Source organism: Fulmarus glacialis, unplaced genomic scaffold (genome assembly GCF_000690835.1).
Source record: "Fulmarus glacialis isolate BGI_N327 unplaced genomic scaffold, ASM69083v1 scaffold8277, whole genome shotgun sequence".
Lineage (NCBI taxonomy): Eukaryota > Metazoa > Chordata > Aves > Procellariiformes > Procellariidae > Fulmarus > Fulmarus glacialis.
Window position 1 is genome coordinate 35922 of NW_009221220.1, and position 9057 is coordinate 44978.

Here is a 9057-nt window from a genome sequence, read left to right on the forward strand (position 1 = left end):
TACTAAAACGTGTATTGCCATTGGAAAATGGGTCATACATAATCTTCAGTCTATAGCATCTGCTTGTGTTTATTACCATTGCTATTCATTATCCCTGGAGTGACTGGAACAGGAAGACACCAGAGTGTGCAGTTCATGGAGACACTTCTGTTGGGTCAGGGTGTGCTCCTCAGAGCTGAGGCACAGAGCTACAGGGTTGACCATTTCATGGGAGGAGCAGGCAAGGCTCCCGAATAAGTCTAGTGCCAACACAGCCCTGGATGAGCTCAGGGGACACCACTAGAGAAGTCAGGCCCCTTTGCCAGGGGTGGCCTTCACATAACATTTATAAATCCATTTATAAAGCTATGTCACAGAGAGCATTCTGCTTGGAGGTTACTCAAGGGCAATTCCCATTTTAGTCTATTACCCACTTGGACCTGAGGGGAAAATAAAAAAAGGTGGGGGAGGTATAGCTGAGGAGGAAGAAGACACATTAGAAATCTGCTGGTGTAGATATAAGTACAACCCCAAGGTCAGGTGGAGCTCTGCTCCCAGGGGTGGTCAGAACCACTATCAGAGCCCTGCTTTGCCCCTTTGCGAACAGCTGAGATCCTGGCCAAAAACCTGAACAAAATCCAAGTGCCAGAGAGGAGCACAGTTACCACCATTGCCAACGTGTTATTCCAGTTGCTTCATAAGTACAAGCCTTAAATAGAGCTATCGGGGCTCAGCTGCTTAACAGTAGCACTGTATAAATTTTTGCACTGTAACTTGACCAGGTGCAGGTCTCTGGCCATGGCCAACGTTCAGGCCCAGTTTGGCAAAGCTCTCGTTTTCTACACTGCAAATGTCAACTAATGCTCAGCTTAAATGCTCACACCAGCACCTTCACAGCTATCTGCTCTTTCCAGACATCCCCCCCAGAGGTTAGGCAGCACCTGAGGTTTTAATAAATCAGGTGACTTTGTACGTGTGAGTAAGGAAGATGATACGCTGAAGCCTCTCTAACAGGAAATACCCTGTAATCAAGTCTTCAATCTGTCCCGAGTTAACAGGCAGGACAGATTGTGAGAGTTCCTCCAGCCCAAGTCATGCCAGCAAATCCCTGCCCTCCCATCCCCCTTCTAATTTTAATAGAATCCTCCTCCTCCTTTGCATTGCCTCATTTGAGTCTGATGAAAAAAGATTCAGCCTCTTCCCAGGGGCAAATACTCCCATACTCGTTTCCATCAGTTATGAAACTGCTACTGACGTCTAGCCTAGTTTTACCCCCGCTTTGCTCAGCTTCAGACCATTGCTCCCCATTGTTCTCCATCTTGCATAAGATAACAAAGAAGAGGTTTATAGGAGAGAAAATAAACAGGCCTGCAGATGGGGGCTTGGGAAACGCATTCCACCAGCAACTGCACAGAGACAGAAAAAACCCCAAACCCCGGCCCCATGTACGATCTAGCAAATTTCAGCAGCTTATTGAACTCGCTGCCTGGTGCGAAACACGTCGCTTGGAAGCGCCGCATACAGCCCTGCTCCAACTGGAAGGGTGAGGGGCGAACAGAGGGGGCTGCAGCACCTCCTGCTCTGAGAGCAACCACACATGACAAGAATAGACCCAAATGCGTACCAGGAAAACATACTTGCTTTTACCGTAAGTAACCCGAGTAGTTTGTGACTCTTCCTGTAGCTGCAAAGTGAAGTGAAATCCAGACCAAAGAAGGTTGCTTCAACTGTGCACAAGTGACTTTATGGCAGAGAGAAGAACAAGTGATGCAGCATTTTGGATTCTTTTTGCAGCCCAATGGCTGCTCTGGGCTGGCAAGCAGAAAACCGGGTGATAGGCTCATAGCCCCAGCAGCAAAGCAGTTGCCAGAGCTGTACATCAGAGCAGGGGCTTACCTGGCTGTCAGAGGAAGAGGCATTCTTTGTTGTTACACAAGCTCGGGGCAGAGCACAGGGCTTTGCAGCTGGGCCCTTCCCTGGTCACGTACATGCTCACGTTTAATAGGCGAGGCCACGAGGAAACACTGTCGAGCCGTTACCGTGCAACGCGCTGGCGTTACCCCCACCCTGCGCTACGTGGTTAGCCGGATTTGTTTCCCCACAGGGAGGCAGAGCTTCATCTTCCCCAAGACTAAATGTCTGGAATAGGACTCTGTTTCAGAAGGGACATGCATCCAGTTTTCCCTGATGCTGTGCAGGTGCCCGCAAAGGAACAGGGGAAATAGTAAGAGGCAAAGTGGGATGGGCCCTGCGTACATTTTACAGCCTTACCTTAAAGAATGCCCTTTGGATTTATATCACACAGTTTTGCACCACAAAGCTATCAAGAGGTTTTACAAGGGTGTAGAACGTGTCCTGTGGATGAAGGGGCGAGTGGTCATACCAAGCCGTCAGCCAGAACTGGGACACGGTTTTGGGCAGACGGAACTGGACGCAGGAAGGGAAGGCAGTACCTCCTGTAGCTTTCATCCCTTGCCTGTCATTAAGGCCTAGGTGCCACAGAGCTGGGTGCTCTGCAGCAAAAATGAGATCTCTCTTCCCCTTGCTGAAGTGTAACGATAACTAAAGACAGAAAGTAAGTTTTGCAAACAGTAGGAGAGGATTGGAGGCCACAAAAGACAAAAGTCTTCGGTTACATACAGCAGGGTCCTCACCTGATAGGGCTTTCTCACGTCATTCCTTTCTTGAATCCAACAAACCCCGAAAGCTGCTCATCTCCAGACTGGCAGGGTATTTAACCACTACCATATCCTTGGGAAGTGCAAAGGAATTCAAGAGCAGAGAGGCTGCTATTTTCCTTAGCTAATTAAAGACCACATCATAACCAGAATCAGAGTTGATTCTTCAATTTAGTGTGTGAATCATTTAAGTGTGGAAGCAAAGCCAGTGTTGTAGGGACTCTTAGAGGAAAAGAAATCACATGCCTGGGATGTGCAAGAAGTCTCTCGTATCTCTCCGCAGCAAGCAGAGAGGACAAACTCAGATCCCTCATGTACAGCAAGTCCAATTTGTAGATTTAAAATGAGATACCGCCTTCCTCACTGTGAGTAGACTAAAGTCCTCTTGTTGCTATCTGCCAAATTGAAACACTTTGAAATAAATCGGTTTGGTGTTTGCAAGACAACTCCCTTATTTTCTGGGGGAGAGGAAGGGAGGGAGCTGCTGTTTCCAGACATATTTTGCCCAGCTCTCAACAGGACACAATTCACGCATCTAGAGGAAACCACTGAGGTGGAGAAGAAAGTCCGTAAGAGTGTGACATAGTGAAGTGAGATTCAACATGCTTATTTCACTTATGACCTAAACTGCAAAAACATTTGCCTTTGAGGGTGGGGTAATCAGCACGCATTTGGGTACTAGTGCAGTTTTTATACTAATTAATTCTCAGCAGTGCCATATTTCAGCTCTTCCCAACATCCTACTACCCTGGAGCAAAAACCCTAGCTCATAATAAAGGGCTTTGAGAGTGCGAAAAACAGAAAATTTAATTTTAATTTTTCAATGCCAGACAGACTCCTTGGTGAACCTTAACTCAATATCCATGAGCAATACTCACAACAGGACAATACATTGCAAATAAAATGCAAAGCAGAACCAAATGGAAAAAGAGGAGGGAGAGAAGGAGATGGAAGGAAAGACGACGCATGTGTGTGTAAACACGTGCGCACAGAGGGGCACCACTTGATGAAGCTGCTCAGTTTTTGCTGTGTAACTGCAAAGCTACCTGGATGGAGGCCTCAGGTCAGTCCAAGGTCATTGAACATAGCGCAGGCAAAATCCTGCACCGGGACAAATGTGCACTCAATTACAAGTTAAATGATGACCTAGAACACGTCTCAGAGCAGCCTCACGCATAACAAGGAAAAGGCTGTGCAAGCACAAGGTGCTGAGGACACTGGATGGGATCCTGCTAACATTTCAGCACACATAAATCAGGAGCGACTCTGCTGACTCGAGGTTTGTGCTAGTATAGATGCACAGAACAGAGGCCCCACACCCTCAGTGCAAGCAAACTCATCCTAAATTTTCTGTTCCCCCAATTAGCCTGACCGAAGTTGTTCTCCCAGGTCAAGGCAGACCCTGGGGAAAACTTGTAAAGAGTATTTTGTCTTTGTGTTGTCTTAGGAAAACTGCTTTGCTCCTCATACCACCATGTCTCAGCTTCCACCTACAGGGCAGCACCAAGAACTCCTCACATGTAAAATAGGGAGGTTTCCCAGCAAGGTGATCCCACCAGCCCACGTGTTCAGTATTGATGTCCCCAGGAAGTCCGGAATAGCCCAAACCAGCTGTTTGGCAGCATACTTTGCACAGTTCCTCCCTGCTTTTCCACAGTGGTGGGACTGCAGTCCTGCATTGCTTTTCTATAGGATGAGGAGGAGATTGCCTTCACGTTTCATTGACTACATTGAGCTGCACTTGAGAAACTTCAAAGAGGAATCTCCAACATTTGGAAAGGTTCTTCTAAGCCATGGATCAGAAATCCACACCCTCATTCAACAAGCCAGTGCTACCTCTCTGGTCCCCTGTGAGGTACAGTCCTCCCAATATAAAGTAGAAGAAACAACAAAGCAGGAAAGTAAGAGGTAACATATTGGAAATACCCACATGATTTAGGATTTATACTTTTTTTTTCCTAGGCATGGCATTTAGAGCACACCAGCAGTCATGAATTCCCTTAGCCATCTATACCTCTACAGACCTGAGACCACCAAGTTACTTGGCTCATGCCCCTATGTTCACAGAATTGGTCTGTTGGGTGTGCAAGAGTTTGAGGCAATAAAAGTGCTCTCAGAGAGCACGGCTGGAGGGAGGGGGGCATTATAGCTCCCTTCCCTCAGCAGTTAGAGCACTGCGAAGTGATGCAGCAAGTCAGGTTCAAATCTTTACAGGGGTTTAAACCTACATGTCTCACCTTCTCCGGTTACCAAGTTGTACAGCCTTCAGGAAGGGATCTGGCTCCATCCACCCCACTGAACTTTTCAACTTTCATCAGGGTGAAAGGGAGAAGGACTTGATAGCTGAGAAACATCATGCACTTTCTTGGGAAGGAGGGCACAGTCCAGCCCTCACTCAGGTCACTGCTGACCAGAAAACACTCCCACAGAACAAGGATCAAAACTTTCCCCCTTGCACTATGGCTCATTCCTATGCTATGCAAGTTGCTCTCTCTGCTGTTTCTTTTGGACACAACACTGGTTATATTATCAGAGTGGATTCTCTGTGATGGAAAGGATGATGTAAATACCCTTTCCATCACAATACGTGTAAACGTGAATTTCACTGTATTTCTAGAGTTTATTACTACAGTGAGAGCAAACCCTATAGCATTACTTAACCAAACACTTACCCCAGCAGGCTGCACAGAGATACTGCAGATCCAACTAAATTAAGACATTGATTTGCACCTCCCTCTCACCCAATTGCCCCAGCACTCCACAGACATTAGTGAGTGACCTTGTGTAATTATCTTTGCCTCCTCCAAACCTTATTCCTTTAACTCTCTTTGCAGCTAAACACATCCATCCAGGTTCTCTGCTCTCTCTCAAGTTTCATTTTGCCGCATACCTGAACAACTAATTCAATCAAACTTGACTGCTGAGTGAGGGTCCCCCTCACATGCTGTCACTCCCTGCAAAGATTGCTTGGACACTTGTCCCCATTCTTCTGATCTCCTCCCATCCACTGAGGGAAGAGGCCTTGACATGGCCCCCCTCCAGGGAAAGGTCACTCACCTAAGCTATTTCCCAGCTTTGATAAAACTCAGCATTTAAAAAGAGCATTGGGTATGAAGTATGTCTTTCCTGTGGCATTTATGATGGAAATGTGAATATGCTGTGCTAGACCACGAGAATTACAAACCAAAACTAATTAGGCGAGAGAAAGCACAAGGAAACAACATTGTACACCTTCCAGTAATTTTGACCCTTTGAAGGATTATGAACTTTGCATGGAATAAAGGTCTGATGTGCCCCACAGAATACAGCCTCTGGCAGAGTCAAGGCTGGAAAAGGGTAACAATGGTGGTGGGGAAGCCAAGGAAGCCAGCTGACGGGTTATGGGGACTGGCCTGTTCAGAGTGGTACGGAAAGAAGCAAGATTCTCCTACTGCAAACCGTATCATAAGGGAGATGCATTAACCTCTACATTTACACCTATATCACGGTACAGGAATGAGGATATGCTCAAAAAAAAACCCCCCAAAAAAAAATCAAAGCGCATAAGATTGGTCAAGATACAAGTTTTTAACTATGCAGGGCCACACTCTGGAATGCATGGCTACAGCCATTAAAGGGCCAAACAAGGGTGTTGGGGTTTGAACCTAATGGCTTGTATAATGGCCAATGCATAATACCTCTGTGTCAGATACTGCCTAGCTAGCTGGATAGGAACACGATGGGAAAAGGAGAACTTTCCCACCTCGCCCTACATGGTGCACACAGGATTACATGACCGAGGACTCAAAAGGGATTTGTCTGGTGCCAGGGTCACACGCTGCCCGGGGCTTAATACTTCCAAGTCACATTCAACAAAAGCACCTTTTTTTTGAAAGGTAACTCCAGTGCTCCAAGAGGAAGGCCAGAAAACAGAGATATTTGGACCTTTTCAGCCAGGAGGCTGAGTGTATTTACAATCACAGGCTCGCACAGGCATGTACACACATGGGCTGGGAATCCTGCCCTCTGCAGAGTCCTGTGGCATGTTTCCACAGGGAGGTGCTGGGATGAGGCATATCAGCTTCCATAAGCACCCAGAGCATCTCCTCTGCTACAGCCATACAGCACTTCACTGGCACTAAGGAATCACAGGCTGAGAGCAGCAGAACAGCCTAAAACCAACGCTTGCACTGCAGATAGAGCCTCCCAGGGAATATCACTAGTGTCTAACAAATAAAACAGAATACTTATGTCCTTTGTATTAACTTAACACCAGGTTGATATTAGCTGCAGTTTAACTGGTTAGCCTGCAGTAGATTGTTTCACACCCACTTTGCTTTGTAGCTTGACAGTTTCTGATCACAGAAAGGTTTCTCATAAACAGGCCTGAAGCAAAACCAAGAAGCATTTTTTCCCCCTACACTCACCCAGTCTTTTTTCAATTCCTCAGAAATCACTGCAGCATCCCACCTCGGAGACCCATCCTCTGATCAGGGAAGAGGCAGGTTCCTGCCTTCCCAGTAGGAGCTCAGCAGCCCAAGCTACCAGAGCAGACTTACTTCACCTGACACTTTCTTCCTTTTTCTTTCTACCCCCCTGCTCCTGCAAGTGCAAACATCTTACCTGAGGGAAGGAAAAGGTGCAGTAAAACCAGCAGCCCCCATCTCAGCAGCTTGAGCTGGAACCAGGAAAAGAAACAGGCCACCCTGACTCTCACATCTGAGAGATCCAGAAGCTAAGGTGAGCTTATGAGCTGCTAATTTAAGAAGTCACAGGTGCAGCTAATCTCAGTTACCCCACCCTGAGAGGGGCAACAGGCAGAAAAAAAAGCTCTTGAGCAAGTCTCTGTGCTATATTCTTGGTGTTGGCTAGGGCTTAGCCTGTGAGGTAAACCACTGAACTTGGGAAAATAACAGTCTGTGTATGGCTTTTAACTTATCTTATCTTTCCCCTACATGCGAAATTTATCTCTGCTGTTTCTGGGCCATCAGCCTGCAGATCTGCCTTAGTCATCCAGCTAGGGTGTTCACAGAAGAATAAATAAGTCAATGACACTCTTTGCAGGCATCACTGTGAAATAACTTCCTCCCCCTTGGCTTTCCTGTATTTTCCGAGTCGAGGAAGCCAAAGCCTACAGCAGCTGCAATGAGGGTGCTTTGGCAATCGACTGTCTCACCGGGCAGCTTTGCAGGAACGCAACCTGTGCACAGCTCTGCTGCTGCCTGCACATGGGGGCAGCTCACGCTCGTGGGCTGCCTCAGCCCCACTGCCTGGCCGGGGGCCTGGATGTGCCCCAGCTGCACCAGGAGATGGAGGGCGAATCCCTGCCCGTAAGGGTGGCACAGCATAAGCACGCCTCACACACATCCCCTCCTTCTGGGGCCAGGATGTCTTTGTTTTTGCAATTTCCTTAGACCTTGAAAATGAAAGCGGGCAGGTAAGAGAAGGCAAAAAGGGAAGCTCAAGATAAATAACACTTAACACTCCAAATTCCCCCTATGTGTGGGCTCAGAGGGCTTGAATCCATGCTCTGCACTGGGCTGTTTAGGTATGATTTTGGGAATCATTCGACCCAACATGGGAGAGCAGTAGGTGGAAGGAGATCTGTTACAATCTGACTTGATTTGCAGGGTGGGAACCTTGGATGGTGCGGTGCTGGCCGCTGCAGCACCGACTTTTGGTCCTGCAATGTTTGTCCCTCTGAGGTTGCGGCTGGGGCTCTGGTGGGCAGCAGGACTTCAGAGGGCCTGCGACAGGCACAAGTGTCAGAAGAAAGTTCAGAGAGGAGAGGTAAGCCTCAGTCTACTTCCACAGTGAATGAAACACTGTGGTGTTATAGGAAGGCTCCCATTTCCAATTTATCTCTCTCCTGGAGAAAAATACGGAGATTTTCCTTCTGAAAATCCAGAGGATAGGTGTTTGGCCTTTCAAAAACACAATGAGAAGAACAAAAGGAATTTCCACTACCCTTTAACCAACTCACTTCTCCAATGAATAAGCAGAGCGTTTAGCAAGGCCACAGAAGACCGTAGCGTTCATCCCTTTTTGACCCTAAAAGATTTGCTCTCCTTGACATTTTTGAGGGAAGTGTCCTAGCACAAGGTTTCAGGAGATCTGCTGACCCAAAAAAAAAGCTTTTTCAGGTTATGCAGTGAGTTTAGACAACTCATGACAATCTCTGCTGGAGAACTCTTGCAGCCTTCTGAGCAATCGAGTTCAGCACTTCAGTTCGTCGGGAGGGTTAAAGTTTGCTTGTCTTTAACTGCCTATTGTTTATAGTAGCAAACCCGAAAAGCACTCCCAGGATCCTACAAGCAATTGCTCTTGCCTATTTGTAACTACTATGATGCATTAAGATGGGACTTTCCACCCATCTGGGGAACACTATATTTTGGTCTGATTTCCCGAAGAGTGCATTCCT